The sequence below is a fragment of the Monodon monoceros genome, unplaced genomic scaffold, assembly GCF_005190385.1.
Source record: "Monodon monoceros isolate NGI ecotype Baffin Bay Population unplaced genomic scaffold, NGI_Narwhal_1 Super_Scaffold_18, whole genome shotgun sequence".
NCBI lineage: Eukaryota > Metazoa > Chordata > Mammalia > Artiodactyla > Monodontidae > Monodon > Monodon monoceros.
Window position 1 is genome coordinate 53,754,389 of NW_021703774.1, and position 16,852 is coordinate 53,771,240.

At 39.7% G+C, this 16,852-nt stretch overlaps 1 protein-coding gene across 5 annotated transcripts in view; it reads right to left on the bottom strand.

The window, feature by feature from the left end:
• Positions 1-11,894, bottom strand: part of RABGAP1L (RAB GTPase activating protein 1 like) — a 687,593-nt gene extending 675,699 nt beyond the window's left edge. For 3 of the 5 annotated variants that reach the window (XR_003794384.1, XR_003794383.1, XM_029228030.1), the window contains exon 1: positions 11,725-11,881. The gene's annotated coding sequence lies outside the window, so the exon portion shown is untranslated. Of the gene's footprint in view, positions 1-11,719 lie in introns of all 5 variants that reach the window. The other 2 variants (XM_029228031.1, XM_029228033.1) reach the window with 2 other exon arrangements.
• Between the last annotated feature and the right edge of the window lie 4,958 nt (positions 11,895-16,852).

The following is a 16,852-nucleotide window of genomic DNA, read 5'->3' on the forward strand; positions in this document are numbered from 1 at the left end:
CCCAGCGGCCACGGCTCATGGGCCTAGCCGCTCCGCGGCATGTGGGATCTTCCCAGACCAGGACACGAACCCATGTCTCCTAAATCGGCAGGTGGACTCTCAACCACTGCGCCACCAGGGAAGCCCAGATGAGTTATTTTTAATACATGTATATTTCACTTTCCCCACTGCAATCACTGACATACATGGTTTATGCCTTACACTTCTTTACGTTCCTCCACAGCACCTAACAGAGATGTAATGAAAGGGCAAATCCCAATAGGAGTAGCAGCAGTATAGATCTCAACAGCTTGTGCACTAAAGGGGAAAAGAGAGGGGGAAAAATACTTCATTCCTAGAAATGTCTTAACACATTATCACAAAGGAACAATTCTATAGCTCATAAACCTTGAATAAGTTGCACCCAGCTCACTGAAAAATCATTCTGTAATCAAGTAAGTAGTTTAGTACTGTCAGCATTTTAATAACTAAAAAATAAATAAAACTTTTTAAATTTAATTAAATTAAAAACCACCCAACCAGTTTATGAGGTTTTAAGCCAGACTATAGATGTTATGCCATATCTGATCCAATCTGGTTCCACCTGTCCTGCTTCACATAAAGCTACAGGCCCTCCGCATCTGTGTCTCCCATCTGAGGTCACGAGTGCTGGTGCAAAATCTCTGCCATCATTCCCCAGGTCATCCAGTTCTCCCTCACCCCATTTTTTGGTTTGCTGCTGTCAAATAAAGTTACTAATACAGAAGGAATACTGAGGATTCTGGCTTGGTAAAAGTCCTAAGAATACCTACCATCTACGGAGCACCTTCTATAACCAGGCACCTATTTCTTAACTTTTACAGAGTCTTGAGGTATTATTACTTTCATTATACAGATATATAAACCCAGAAATAAGGTTACTTACCCAAGGTCACACAGTTAATTAGTCTGTCAGGTTCAGGGTTCTTTCCTTCCCAAGAAACAGATCAATGACCATCCCCATCATAAAAAGGCCAAGATAATGACAATAAGAGGCAGAGCCACCAATACAAGTGAACAAGGTCAGAAAGCAGCAAATCCAGAAAAAGGAACTCCACAATCTTTTCCACCTACTTTAAACCCACTGCCTCACAACAATTATAAGCTTGAGAAGGCCTGGAGAATGTTTTTTCACGCTGATAATCTAATTTGGAGACTACATTATTTGCTGACATCTAGCGCAAAGACTGAATTTTTATATACTCATTATTATTCATTTTAAGAAATTTTCATTTAATAAGGTTAATGATACATAGATAGATCCAATTCAGTTCTAACATAGTTTACAAAACCGTTTTAAAAGTATTATTGAAAGTCCTACTAAGTGCCAGACACAACAAGAAAGAAAGGAAGGAGGGGGAAACATTTATGAGAACTAAACAATGTGCCAGGAACTGTGTTATGTCTCCTCTACATTCATTAACTTATTCAAGATAAATAACCCTCTGCAGTAAGATTATCCCCACTTTACAGATATCATCCCCAATGCCACACAAAGCCAAGATTCAAACCAAGGAGAGACCAATTCCAGAGCCCTAAACGAAGTAGTTTTTGTTTTTTTGCATTTCTCGAAAAGCCTATAGTCTAAAGCAGAAACAGACAAGCTACAATGCAATGTTTATTAGTATCACAACAGGGAGGAAAATAGAATGCTCCAAAAGCACAGATGAGAGATTACTAACAGAGTCTATAGTCTCAGTGAAGGTTTTCAAGATGATGACATCTAGGCTGAGAGAGACCACAACTATAAGCCATCCAGAACAGAAAGACAATCTGGTCCACACTCTCTAAAACTACCTGATATCCAAATGGTCAAGAGCCCTAACTTTGATATTTTATATAAGCAAATAATTTCTAGCCAATGTTATATAGCAAAGACTGTGCTGAAATATGTCTAGTATCCCATAAAATACACAGGTCTATGTATCATATATACGAAGAAAATTAAGGTTATTCAACGCCCTTTGGAAATCAATCATTCAGGATAAACAATTTCATAACTGAACTAACAGTTTACCCTCTGGTTTTCATACTATTTCATATTAGAAAATCTTTTTAAGAAAAAACTTTAATGCCCCTGTAAATGTATACAGACCATATATTTAACCTTTTCTTGTAAGAGAGAACATGACAAACTTTCATTATTATTCTAATACTATTAGAAACACAATTGATACCCAAAGCTAAGTAGGTGCACAAGGCTGTTTTCCTTTACTATCTACAGTTTTTAGTTTTTCCTATTTCTTTGCTGCTATCATGTCAGCAATCTCACTGTTATTATCAATATGTATATTTATGACATTTCAATTCTAAATTATTCCTTTTAATCTATTACCTTAGAAACCACAAGCATCATGTATAAAATAAAAATAAGTTCTCAGTGAGAGCTTTATTTATAAGTAACTACTTATAAAAATGATATCTACTTTGGGGTTTTTGCATGTTTCAGAGAGATGAGGAGCTGCCACTGGGTCTATATAAGTTAAGAGTTATAACTTCAAATTTTCATACCTCTATTTAAGATGTCTCTCTTGCCTTCTTTAAACTCAACTCAGATATTCCAAGCAACCTTACCTGAAACCCCAGACCAGGTTACATAACCTTCTGAAGCTTTCCGTAAGACATATCCTAAGCTGCCCCATCCTTGCTACACGCCACTGCATTTGCATGTTTCTCCAGTACGACTGTCAGCTCCTTAACAGTCTCTTATCTCTCCTTCTCTAGCACTGAACCCATTCTCTGCCTTATAAATGCTTGCTGAATAAAACAATGTCAGAGAATGAAACCAACGGTATAAAGAGCCATAAAACCATAACACTCCATACAGTAAAAACGAACTTTCATACTCATAATGATATTAACTTTCTTCTGAAAATACACACTTAGGAAATATAAACTTGAGGGAAAATCACAAGAAAAGTATTAAGCACAAGCATGTGACAACATACTATTAAGCTGTTTTACCCACTGCACCCTCAAAAAAAATCTGTTTATCTTGGGGGGAAGAAAGCAAAATACATAGCTATATTTTTCCCAGGCAACCATATACTTTTTTCCACCCTAAGTTCAAAAAAACCTGACATTTAAGGAATGGTGATTGTTAACTGTCCAAGCTAAAATAGAAGTTTTTTTGGGTGTATCTAGCTATTTTGAGGTGTTAAAATAAAATAAAAGTCACCCATTACAAACAGCCATAGATCTTGATGTTGGAAGGCTCTCAGAGGTCATCTAATGCCATTTATATACTCCTCCTCACTGCAGAAAGAGTTCAGGTTGGTAGAGAGCATCCAATCCACTTTTCATTCAATACACTCTACATTTTTGCCTCCGTTTGTCTTTCCCTCACGGATCCTCTGGACCCACGCAAAACATGTCTTCTGCCTTGCAGATAGCAGCCTTTCAAAATCCATTTTATTTTGCTCTACTTATTTTATTTTACGGTTTGACTTATTTTAGTGATTAAAAGTAATATACATGCTTATCTATTTCAATGACTTCTTTGGCTTCTCAAAAATTATCAAGTAAAATGAAAACACCAGGCACGTCTATAGGTGTTCCTTTGTAAACCTTACCTTTTTGGTCCTCATAACCACCCTATGAAATAGGCAAGGCAAGTATCATCAACCCCATTTAATGAATCATCAATACAGAGTAGTAGTTGAGAGTCACTATGAGGCAAATTTAGAAGCAAGAGACCTGCCTCTTATGAGCTGTGTGATCGTAAGTTACTTTCTCTAAGCCTGTTCCCTCATCTGCAAACTGGGAATGACATTATAATAGTTCCCACCTTAGATAGTTTTTGCAACAATTAACTAGATAATGCATATTATCTTATATAATAACTGACACATTCAAAACTCAATAATGTTAGTTTATTATTATTATGCGAAGAGAAAAAAACTGTGGCAAGTCACTTACGCTCTCAGAATCTCATAGCAGCACTAGATCAGGAACTAAGGTCTTACGTTCTATCCACCTTGTCTTCCACAAAACCAAAAAATGTTTTTAGTTATATTTGCAGCTTAAAGATGATTTTTTTTTCCATTCCCTTTGGCCAACCAAAGTTTCTAAAATCTACTATTATCATGCTCCTCTTCCAAATGAAATTCTCACAAGTACAAAAATTGCTAGAGTTCTCTATCTAGAAAAGTAAATTCTCAGTGGAGCATAATAAAGTTCTACTACATCTAGCATGCAAACATAATGAAATTTACAAGCAAAATGAGAAGTATCATATTAATTGCTAAACGAACTGGTTTCTCCAACCTACTATTGTTAGATTAGATTTTATCTGATATTTTCAAATGGTAGAGATTGCTATTTTATTGTTTGTGAAACCAAGTGCAACAGGAGAAACCTGTTTCATCTATCGAAACTATTGACAAGGGCTTCCCTGGTGGCGCAGTGGTTGAGAGTCCGCCTGCCGATGCAGGGGACACGGGTTCATGCCCCAGTCCGGGAAGATCCCACATGCCATGGAGTGGCTAGGCCCGTGAGCCATGGCCGCTGAGCCTGCGCGTCCAGAGCCTGTGCTCTGCAATGGGAGAGGCCACAGCAGTGAGAGGCCCGCGTACCGCAAAAAAAAAAAAAAAAAAAACTATTGACAAAATTGACAAGAAATATAAAACACATGTCAGAATTTTTAAAAATTAGAACACCCCATTGTTCATAGCAGCACTATTTACAATAGCCAAGACATGGAAGCAAACTAAATGTCCATTGACAGATGAATGGATAAAGAAAATGTGGTATATATACACAATGGAATATTACTCAGCCATAAAAAAGAATGAAATAATGCCATTTGCACCAACATGGATGGACCTGAAGATTATCATACTAAGTGAAGTAAACCAGACAGAGAAAGACAAATATCATATGATATCACTAATATGTGGAATCTAAAAAGTGATAAAAATGAACTTATTTACAAAACAGAAATAGACTCACAGACATGGAAAACAAACTTTTGGTTACCAAGGGGAAAAGGGAGGGGGGAAGGAGGGATAAATTGGGAGTTTGGGATTAACATATACACACTACTATATATAAAATAGATAAACAACAAGGACCTACTATATAGCACAGGGAACTATATTCAATATCTTGTAATAATCTATAATGAAAAGAATCTGGAAAAGAATATATATATATACATATATATATACATATGTATAACTGAACCACTTTGCTGTATACCTGAAACTAACACTTTTTAAATCAACTATACTTCAATTTGAAAATTAAATAAAATAGGGGACTTCCCTGGTGGTCCAATGGTTAAGAATCCACCTTCCAATGCAGGGGTCGTGGGTTCAATCCCTGGTTGGGGAACTAAGATCTCACGTGCTGCAGGGCAACTAAGCCCATGTGCCACAACTACTGAGCCCGCGCACCACAACAAAAGATCCCACATGCCGCAACTACGACCCAATGCAGCCAAATAAAATAAATACATAATTAGAGGCCTAGACTCATTAGTGAGAAATTAAGCTGCCTAACTCATGCATAAAAATTTTATAGGTTCACTACTATTGGCAAACAGGTGGTCCTAGGATTTAAATAGTAACATCTAATCTCATTTTTCCCATTAATGTTAACCAGGAAGCTTGGGTTAGTGTTAGAATCAATTCTAGAATATTGAGAGGAAAAAAATGGATGGAGGAAAGAAGACATTAACTGAATTACAATTTAGTACCAACTTGATAGGCAGTAATACATCTTTGCATAGGAAGACTAGGACAAAGTCAAATCAAAATATTGTTCCACATTTGACCACTAACAGCAGGGCAAAATATGAGACAAAGATTTTAAATGAAAGAATACAGTCCATGAGAGAAGATCTTTGTGGAAATAAAATAATAAATGAATACGGTCTGATGGCTATTAGCTGCTGAGACAACAAAATCACTATAAAACAACCTAAGAAACCATACTGTCTGCCAGTATATGTATAGTCTCCCATCAATGGTTGACTTTTCACTAAACTAAAATATAATTTATTCAAAGTGTCATACCAAGATAAATTTACTAAAGAGAAACTATTCAAGGAAATACCTAATATCCCCTGTAACAACCATTTGCATTTATACAATGCTCCTAGCAAGGGGACTCAAAAATGACAAAGTACATCTTGAAGCACAGAATAAATACTCTACATTGTTTATCAAAAACTAGTGTTACATGTCTCTTAAACCTTCAAAACTGAAAACCACAAGTTTGTATTTTTACTAAAAATAGTGTTTGTTATTTGCATCCCCTCTGGTGAAGTTTGATTTTTAAAGTCCTGTAATTTTGCCTACTGCTGATAATGAGGGAAGAATATGGGTGTACATAATACACAGGGTAAGGGAGAGGTTGAGAAATCCTTCACTGGTACGTGAATGAATTCTACACTTCCCTTTTAAAATGTGCTAGTTTTCTGGAAATGTGACATTCAAAAAATCCCTTTGGGTTTGCATTATTTTTATATTTGTGACTTGAAAGATAGTCTTCAAAGAGCCAGACCACTTATTTTTAGTCATTTACCAGGTAGACTGTGTTTTCGCCATAAATTCCAACAGCTAGTGGGTGGGGTGTGTGTTATACGTACATATAAACACACACATCCATGTGCATGTGTATATCTTTAGAAAAATGTTTGCATAGTTTAAATTAAGGACATCAACATCACACTTTGTATCACAAAAAAATGATGTTAGAAAATTTGGAAGAATTTTAATAAACTCAACTTGTAAAACCTAACACGTCTTAAAAAAAAAAAACCCACCTCTGCGCTGACATGATTAGCTACACCATTCAAATGGTGCAAGGTACTTGAAGCATGCTGCATCTAAATTCTTATCATGCTATTTGGGGTGTGCTATTTTGTGGAAAGGTTCATATGAAACTGCTAAAACCTAAAGTAACAGGACAATATACTTTACATATCAGAAGTTGAAATAAATGAGGAAAACAGTATGGCAAAGACATAATTCACATTTATTTTGGAACCAAAGCTCATCCCAAAAATTCCTTGTCAACCATCCAGAAGTAGCCCAGCTTTTTACCAACCAAGCAGCTTTTTACTATAGCAACTTCATTACCAAGATTACTGAAATTTTCCACACACTTCTAACAGTCTGTATGTGTTGTTACCTGAGCAACATTCAAAAAGGGCTTTTAGCTTTATAGAACTGGTAGGTCAAAGAGAAGTAAAGCTTCTTCAAATTGACTGTGCATCATTTTAATTAGAAGCAGTGAGTATGAAATCATCAACAGACAGAAAACCTTGAGAACTACCACCAGAGCTTCAATTTGATTAACAGACACAACTTACTGTCATTTGTCTTCATTTCTAGCCACCTAATTCCCCTGTGGAACAAAGCAAGCTCCATCCAAGACTTCAAAACATCTCCAGTCATACAGGCTGTCAAAGACATAAATGCTGAAATCAAAGGAACTTCTCTGAGTAAAGAATCTATCCTTCACAACTGGCTATAGTATGAAATACTCTACTTTGCTGCCCTAAATTCTGAAAAGCAGTCAGCTCAGCTGTGGATCTGTATAAACTGCCTTTCTGCCTAAACCAAACCTGCCTCCAAAAATTAAGATCCAGTCATTTAGAAAGCACATTTTTAAAGACGCTTTGAAAAGACTTTCAAAACTGCTTCCTGTACTGCTACAGCCAATTTGATGCTATCTATTTGGCCAAACAAAAAATAATGGCATCTCCTTACAAAGAAAATATTTTCCCTTTCTTTCCAACAGTTTTAGGATTGATAAACTCAAGGTTGTTTCTCTTACACTAATAATTTTTCCCTCAGCTTTTGCTCTAAGGATACTTAAGTGTTCTCTGGGTCATAGTCTAATCAGGAGCACAACATACAAAGCTTACTTAACATTTAGAAGTACTAGATGACTCCAGAGACAAAAATGAAAGACGAGTTGAAAAGCAGAAAGGAAAACTGGCCTTCAAGGCTCTTCACCATCTGGTACTGACTCTTTCTTGCCTAGCTCTTTCCCTCCATACCTTTGATTGCCCTGGCCTCTGGCCCAGAAAGGCCTTTCTCTATGTACTATTTGTCCTATTTCCACATGTCCAAATCCTACCCATTCTTCAAAGCATGGTTTAAATGTCACTTCTTCCCATATCCTTACAACTAAAAGTAATCTCTCCCTCCTCTCTCTAACTTGTACTGCCTTATCTTTATCTCTTTAGTACACATTACTTTCTGCCTTACATTATCTTTGTTTCCATATTTAATCCCCCACGTAAGCATAATGCCTCACGGTCAAGGTTCATGCCTTATTCATCTCTATTCAAACTGCTTAACACAATGTCTTACATATATTAAACACTCTAATTGAGCTACATGAAAGGGTTGGGTTAGGAAAAGAGATAAGTCCACTAGAAACAACTCCAGATTAGGAGTCCCCAGACCTGGCTTTGCTAATGACTAGCTATGTGACCTTGAACTTCAATCTTTTAGTGTGTTCATCCACAAAGTGAAGAGGGTGAACTAAACCAGTTTTTAACTATAAACTGTTATCCATTATCTGGCTGTAAAATCAATTTGGGTGCCAAAACCCAGCATTTTTTAATAAAATGAAATAGAATAGAAAATACCAAAGTGTGTTGTAGGCAGTGCTGTGGTATGCTGTAAATGTTTAACTGGCTATCCAAAGGAGAGAGAAAAGCTCTGAACTGTAACATTTGCAGGTGTCCCTGGTGTAAATACTCCCACCAGGGCCAATTTCAAGCTACACATGGAGTTCCGTGGGAAGAGAGGCAGGATTGCGCTTACAAGTCAACTGATGAGACAGCTCCAGCAAGGTCCTGAAAAGATAAGTATTGTTTCACCAAACTTTTCTTTCAACTGTGTGTGTGTGTGTGTGTGTGTGTGTATGTGTGTGTGTTGAATCAGGGTATAAGATGTATTTCTTACTGTGAGCCACAGTCAAAATAGTTCATAAATGTTCAGCTAAGCAATCCCCTAGTCTCTCTTCCATGTATGCTACACAATGCAATACATCTCACTCTTAGTTACATATGTAATCTCTTCACCACCAAAATTGATATGTCTCTTCAAAAATGAGAGTAACAGAGGTGCCTATTGATACCGCCAGAAGGCAAATTACAGGGAGTGGAAATTTGTCTTAGGAAGTACTAGCAAAAGGCCAAGGTTCTCAGCCTTTGTTCAGTTACAACCGAGGGCTACAACACCCTACTAGTAGCAATGGCCCATTTAGCAAAGGGTTAGGAGAAAGAGAAGGAGAGGAAAAGGAAATATAGTATGAAAAAAGGGCCATGTAATTGTGATATGTGCCCATTCCCCCACTCCACTAAGAACCTGGGTACAGAGAAAACCAGTGCTGTAAAAAAAGGAAATTTCCATACCTGGTGTTTCCCTGTCAAATTCTCCAGCACAAGCCTGCACTGAGAATCCCCTACTACTGAAATTAAGTTTTTGCCATGGACTAGAGACATGTAGTACTTGTTGAACTTAGAAGAGGCAAGGGGGAAAATAGTACAGCAAACAGTTGTTAGACTTGATATTCTGGGAAAACCAGGCTTTTATTGAAAAAAATACTTTATTTTCTTCTTATTTAAGCTTACTAAACTGGGTGAGAAGGGAAGTTTCTTGAATATATTTTTGGCTGTACTATGTCTATCACAACAACACAGTCTGTAGCCAGATTTTTCATGAGTGTTTATAAAGAATTGTGTTTTCTATTTTTAAGGTTATTTAGAAAACAAGAAGGCTCAGAATTTCAAGTGGGCTAATAATCTTAGCCCAAATCTAACTCCAAATCAACTCAATATATGCCTATAAGTTTCCCAGGAAAATCCCAAAAATTACACCAAAAAACACCAAAAGATGACAAAAAGAAGTCAGCAAGAGCACAAACTTGCAATACTCAAGTATGGCATCCTATCTGTTGAATGAGTGCAATATGGAAAGTAAATGAAGTATGAAAAAGAGAATGTTGAGATACAAGTTCTGCTTAATTCCATTAACTATTCCTTATTAGGGTCCACTGATAGGTACTTATACCTAATTTCAAATATTGACCATAAAGTGAAAATTATTAACCACTCTGAAAAACCAAGAGTCAGGTCAAGCAATGTCTTTCTCCATGCTCACAATATTAAACCTCTCCTTAAAAACTGAGTATGTTTTGGGACTTCCTTGGTGGTCCTATAAAGACTACATCCACTTCTCTCCAGATGACTTGTTAATACATAATACCAGGGCACATTTTGACCTGATTTAATAGAGACATCAGTCTAACTCAGTCTCAACTAACTCCCCTACCAAGCGAGCATTTAATACAATTTGAAGATAATGCATACATTAAATTCATCTGGTCTTTCTCCTTTGTAATTTCATTGTCAATTTCACATGGAACTTTGTTGAGATAACGAATCACAGGCCAGTTTTCCAGTAGGAGCAACTTGTGGACCAATATTTTCCATGCACAAAATCCACTTCCAATTTGACCACAAGCAAACTTCATGTTTGTATCTCCTGACATCATACTACTGGATATTCTACAGAAGTGCAGCAGAAGCCACATATAAACACTATTATGAGAAAAGTCAGAAGGTTTTCATGATATCGTGTTGTCAGAATCGTTAAGAAGCAACTACTTACCTCCCACCATGTACAAGATAATTTAAATGTATTTTTAAAAATCCCTAAACCTTCCCGTACCAAAAATGCAGACCCTGAAATCAGTTTCCAGTCAGCGCTGAAATCTGTCAGGCAAGCAAAAGTTCTCCTTACCGTTAGCATAATGAGGTTGACAATTCTTATCACTTACATGAAACCCTCAGTTCTGCAAGTGACCAGGTGAATTTTGGTACATTTTCGAAGATGATCCTGAGAAGTATAAGAAGAATACACAAGCACCTGGACACACTGCCCTGGGATCAGAAACTAACCCTGTCGGTCCAGTCCCCTAGCACCCGGACACCTCCCGCTGGCCAGTGGCCCCTTTCCACATGCTGACGCACTGCCCAGTACTGCACCGTTGGCGACCAGTGCAAACTACTAGCCCAGTCTCAGAAACTTTGACTCAGTTATCAGTACACTGAGCACCCACAACCTGGACGGGGGTTGTTTGGCATGGCCAGGCGGTCAACTTTGAAGCGGGGCATTTCTTGCAAGTAGAGATCTGCCCAGGACGCAGCCTAACCCATCCAGCAAAACCACAAGCATCAACAGCAGAAGAAGAGCAAAGACCCGGGCGGAGACAGGGGGAGCGCGAGGGCAAGACGCGGTCACGAACAGATGCCTGAATGTGGGTAAGAAAATAACCTAACCACACGCCCCCCGGACGTGGGGCTGCTGGGACTGAGAACCCGGCAGCAGGCACGGCGCAGCAGCGGGCGGCAGCGGCGGAGGCGGCGGCGATGTCAGGAGGGCACAGCTGGAAACGAGCTCCCAAGTCACCAACCCCGCCCCCAGGTGAGGGGCGCCGACCCCGACAGCCGGCCCGCCCGGGCCGCGAAGAGCCGCCGCCCGGGAGAACCGCGATGTCCGGGAAGCCACCGACAGTCCCGAACCCTCCCCGAGTCTTCCTCCCGAGGTCCTCTCGCATCCCGTCCCGGGCCTGGCCCCCACCGCTACCCTCCCCGGCTCGCCCCGGCGCCAGCACCCCCAGCCCGGCTCCGGGTCTCTTGTCTGCCCGCCGGCCCCTAGGAGGCCGCCCTCACCTCACCTCCTCACGTCTCCGCGGGCAGGGCCGGAACAACTCTGCCAGGCACCCGGGTCCCACCCGCCGCCCCGCGCTCTGCGACCGGGCCCGTCCCGTTCACTCCGCCGCCGCCAGAGCCCTGGGAGGGCGGAGGGAGCAGGGCGGAGGGAGCGGAGAGCGGAGGGGAGGAGGACCGCCCGGCAGGAAGAGGCGAGGGAGGGGGCGGGCCGGGGAGGAGGAGGAGGAGGCGGAGGCGAGTCGGGAGCGCGCGCGTCTGGGCCCCTCGGCGCGGCGTGCGCGCTCCTGAGGGTGGAGGCGCCTTCTCTGCCCTGGGCGGCGGGCGCGCACGCGCGTACACGTCCCCGCGTGGCCGTGGTAGGGTTAGGGCCCGCGAGTGAAGACCCGGCCGACCTGGCTTGTTACGAGTAGGAACAGGCGAAGGGGCTGGATGCGCTCGGGGCGCTTCAGAACCTCCTGGAGGGTAACCGCGCCGTGAGCCAGCCCGCGCGGGTTAGCTGAGGCCGTCCCCGAGCCCCGAGCGAGTCGGGCTGAAGCCCTGCCCGGCGGTTACCGAGCTCTTAGATAATTCTGAGTTTGGGGCGATTGTGTTCTTGCTCATAAACCTGGCTTACATATATTTTCATTCTTAATAATGCCCAGTAATCCTCAGGGAAGTCACCTTTTAAAGAATACTAACTTTTCTCGCCAGTTACTCTTTTCTGTGCCTCTTTCAAGGTGTCTTGTGTACTTACGAAGTGCTCCCTTGCCGGTTCGTTCTGTGAGACTCAGGGGAGATTGAAGAGGAAAATAACCTGCGTGGAATGAACAGGAAGCACTATTATGTATTTATGAAGAAAACGTACCCTCATTTGCACCTTTTTATCCTTTTGGGTCATAAATTTGGGGGCACAAACTACTAGAGATAAAATAAGCTAACTCTTTTTCATCTACTAATATTGTAGTGATCCTTCAACTGTGGATATCCTCCTTCCCACATAGTGTAAGCAAAAATGACCAGGCAATTTTCTGAATTTCCTTAGCACGTTGTTTCTATAGGTTTGTGGCGCCGAATATATTCACCCTTACCTGGGTAAATCTGTGCAATACTTTATCCCGCTAGAGAATCTTTGAGGCCCTGCTTCATTCATGTTTATCTTCCACCATGCCTAGCATAGTGTCTGACTCATAGAAAGTACTCTATAAATGTTATTGTATGAATAAGTGAATATATTGCAGCAAGAGTTAAGTGTATGTCCAATGATTTCTGATCTAGAGTGACTTCTTTAGTTTAAAATTCTCCCTCTGTCCTACCTCAATTCCCCTGCACTCATTTCCCCACCTAGATCCAAAAGCTACCTGAGGAATATGACATTTGTCCAAAGAGCCCTCTCAAGTTCTACACACACACACACACACACACACACACACCACACACACTGTGCCCTCCACCACGCCTTTTTCCTAATTTAAATGTTTATAGATATTGGGACATATTAAGTGTTGCAACTGTTTTGTGTTTCCCCTACCTGCTGGGCTTCTTTATGCTGTGTAACCCAAGAGACTACCTAGCTCTGGGCCTGACGCAATAAATGCTGGTCTTTTGATATTTAATAAAGTTAAATATAACTCAAAACATCTGTATCTATTAATAAATAAGCCAACAACTATGTACTTAGCCTCTACTAAACGAAATACTAGTAAAGTTACGCTGGACACCATAAGAAAGTCAATAGATGAAAAAGACAGTTTCTGCCTTCTGATATCTGCTAACCAGAAAAAAGCTTTCTGAGAAAAATGGCAACACTGTGATAATTATCTGCATTCAATAAGAAACAGCCCCTGAAAAAGGAAATAAAATTTTTAAATCACAAGTCCAAAATAAGTTTAGTGTTCCCAAATTCATTACCACATGCCTTCGGCAGCAATAACAGTGTCCACCATTGGCTGTTGCCAGTTAATTCTCCTATTAAAGTGGAGCATAACAGCCAAGTCACTATTATAGGATCATTGATGTGCCAGCTTGCTACAAGGCAAAGAACTCTGTCCCATGGCCACATGTTACACCTCTAATCACCAGGGGTCATTCTGTAAAACCGAGCTGTTCCTCACAATAGAACTTGGATAAGAGATGTCACAAGAGAACCTAGATAAGAGACAAGTCACAAGAGAACCTAGATAACAGACAGTGAAGGTGATTTGGTACAAACTCATCCTCACTACCAGAAAAACAGTTCTAAGTACATTGCAAAGAACTAATAACAAAGCATTCTTCCTATAATGTGTGATGCTCACTTCTCTCCCCACTATGGCTTTCTTAGTATTAAGCATACACTAGCAGCCCTGGTCCATGAAAGGACTGAAGCTCTTACTTTGAGGGGAGGTGTTATAAAATGTTCTAACATTCATAACATGACAGAAACTGGTGTCCTAGGTCCAGATCTAACCCACAAATGCATTTTGTTTGGCCTGCATGGTGCTTAAAAAATTAGCCAAAGTTAAAAGCCAGAAGATTTCACATGCTTTTTGGGGTTCTTTTTTAAAAGTGGAAGATTTGGAAACAGTGGGCTTACATTTTCACATGAGGATAAGTAAGCTACAGGACATGCTTTGTCTCTTTTACAAAGTCTTTACATTCCTTATTGTACCTTACACTGCTCTGTTTCCTTCATGTGGGTCTGCAATTCCCAATTTAAAATATAATACTGTATCAAAAACTGGAAACAAGTTCAACTTTGAACAAAAATGTTAGAGTTTAAACTATGGTATTTAATGGAGTAGAATATTATTATATTGCGTTTATAATGAGCACTATTGGTTGACTCCCACCCAAGCGTGCATTTCTACCCCTCTGCAATTGTAAGTTAGCTAATGATTTGAGTGGGAACAGGCCCAGCTCCAGCTCAGACCCTAACTGAGGTACGTAATCAGCCTAATCAGGTCCTCACCTGACTCTGTCAGTGATAGACACTAACACAAGTCTAAATTGGTCCAGTCATAAGGAAGGCCAGATCTTGTGTTTGTTGGGAGAAGAAAAGTCCTCTCTCTCTCTCTCTCTCTCCCTCTCTCTCTCTCTGTCTCTCTGTCTCTCTCTTTGTCTCTCTTTGTCTCTCTCTCTCTCTCTCTCTCTCTCTCTCTCTCTCTCTCTGTCTGTCTCTGCCTGGTGTGATGGATGCATGTGAGTCCCATAGTTATTGTAGGCACTTTGCTACCATAAGGGCAGCCAGCCTGCAGATAAAGCTGACACATGGTGCAAGAGCTCGAACCCAGATTGAAACCTACCACCTTCCTCTGGATTTAGTAATTTCCCTGAGCCAATAAATTTTCTTAGCTACTTAAGAAAGTTCGAATTTGGCTTTTTATTACTTGCAGCCAAAGCTAAATTTTCCATGCATGTTACAGAAGAAAAGGCTGTAGTTGCATTATTTGACTCTTCTAAGGATACACTTCCAATGGGATGAATAGGTAACAACATACGTGATAAAATTTTACAGGGTCTTGAAAGGAAATTCACCACCATCACCCCCAAATCCTTCCCTGACTAGGTTACCTTATGCCTTAGAATCCTTCACTATACTTTTTTTAAAACTTTGACTTCAGTCCTATGCCCTATTTAAATCAACTTACCCTGAGAAGAGCACTTCATGATTCTAATCAGTAATCTTGTATAAATGAGTTTATCATACGGTTTTTGAGTGGTTTTTTTACTAGTGGGAAGATAGAAAAAGAGACAATGGGAACCTGAGGAAGGAAGGAATCACAGAGAGAGCGAAGATGTAATAGAAGAAACTACAGATATAGAAGATAAATTCTTATATTTCACAGTTCTATGCAGGGCTGAAATTCAGAGTAATTCAGGCAAATCATACTAAGCTATATGATAAATCTAACCAATATTATAATCACCCTTTTAAGACTGAATAAGAACAAAATCAAACAATATGTATATAAGGATCAGAAAATTTCCTCAGCAGTAGAAGAGGCAAGCAGAGCCATAAATATTTCTCTGAAGAAGAAGAGCTGATGTACTACTTTTGTGATTCGATAAGAAATGAAAAGGATATCTACCAAAAACTATTCCCATACCTTGTGGCAGGAGTCTGAAATTCACTTCACTATCAGAGTCCTTTTCTTGGTCTGGGGCAGTGATCCTCATTAATGTATAACAAAGTCACCTTGGGAGTTTATTTTTTAAATGCAGACTTCTATACTTAACCCCGAAGAGATTCAGTAACTCTGGGATGAGACTTGGGACTTGTTTTATTTTAACTTTTTATTACAAAAAATGTTTAAGCACATAAAAAGTAGAGAGAATAGTATAATGTCTTTATGTGCCAATCATTCAGCTTGAACAATTATCACCATATGGCCAATCTCCTCTTCCCTACCCCTCACATGGATTTCACCTATAAAAAAAAGATAAATATATATTTCATTATATAGTTCTAAAAGGTAAGGATTATTTTTTTTTTGCAATCAATAAAATCCAGAATGTGGGAAACTCTACGGGACAAACCACCAAGTTCCTTCAACAAATATATTGCATAAATAAAAATAGGAAGGAGGATATGCTTCAATTGCTTGAATCTTCATTTTGTTTGTTTGTTTTTTAACAGCTTCATGCAGTATAACTGCCATACAATGAACTCTACATATGTAAAGTATACAATTTGACAAGTTTTGACATATGTATACACCTGTGAAACCATCACAACAGTTAGGACAGCAAACGTATTTATCTCCCAAAAAAGTTTCCTTGTGCCTCTTTGTAAGTTCTCTCTCCTATTCCCCCATCCTCAGGCAACCACTGATCTTCTGTCATTCTAGATTAGTTTGCATGTAGAGTTTTCTATAAATAGAATCACACAATAGGTATTCTATTCGGTGTTGCTTCTTGCGCTCAGTGGAATTATTCTGAGATTCATCCTCGCTGTTCATGTATCAATAGCCATTGCCTTTTAGTCTTCCAGCCTCACGACATGCTTCCAGTTCCAGTATCCACGTGAGCCATTGGACTTCAGCATGTACTTGGCTTCAGCTCCCTCTAATACTCCATTTTTCTGTTTTCCTTTTTCTAAAACCTGGCAATTTCCCCTTTCTTGATTTCAAAATATTGAAATTGTCAACGTATATTTTTTTCAGTTTTTTACATTAT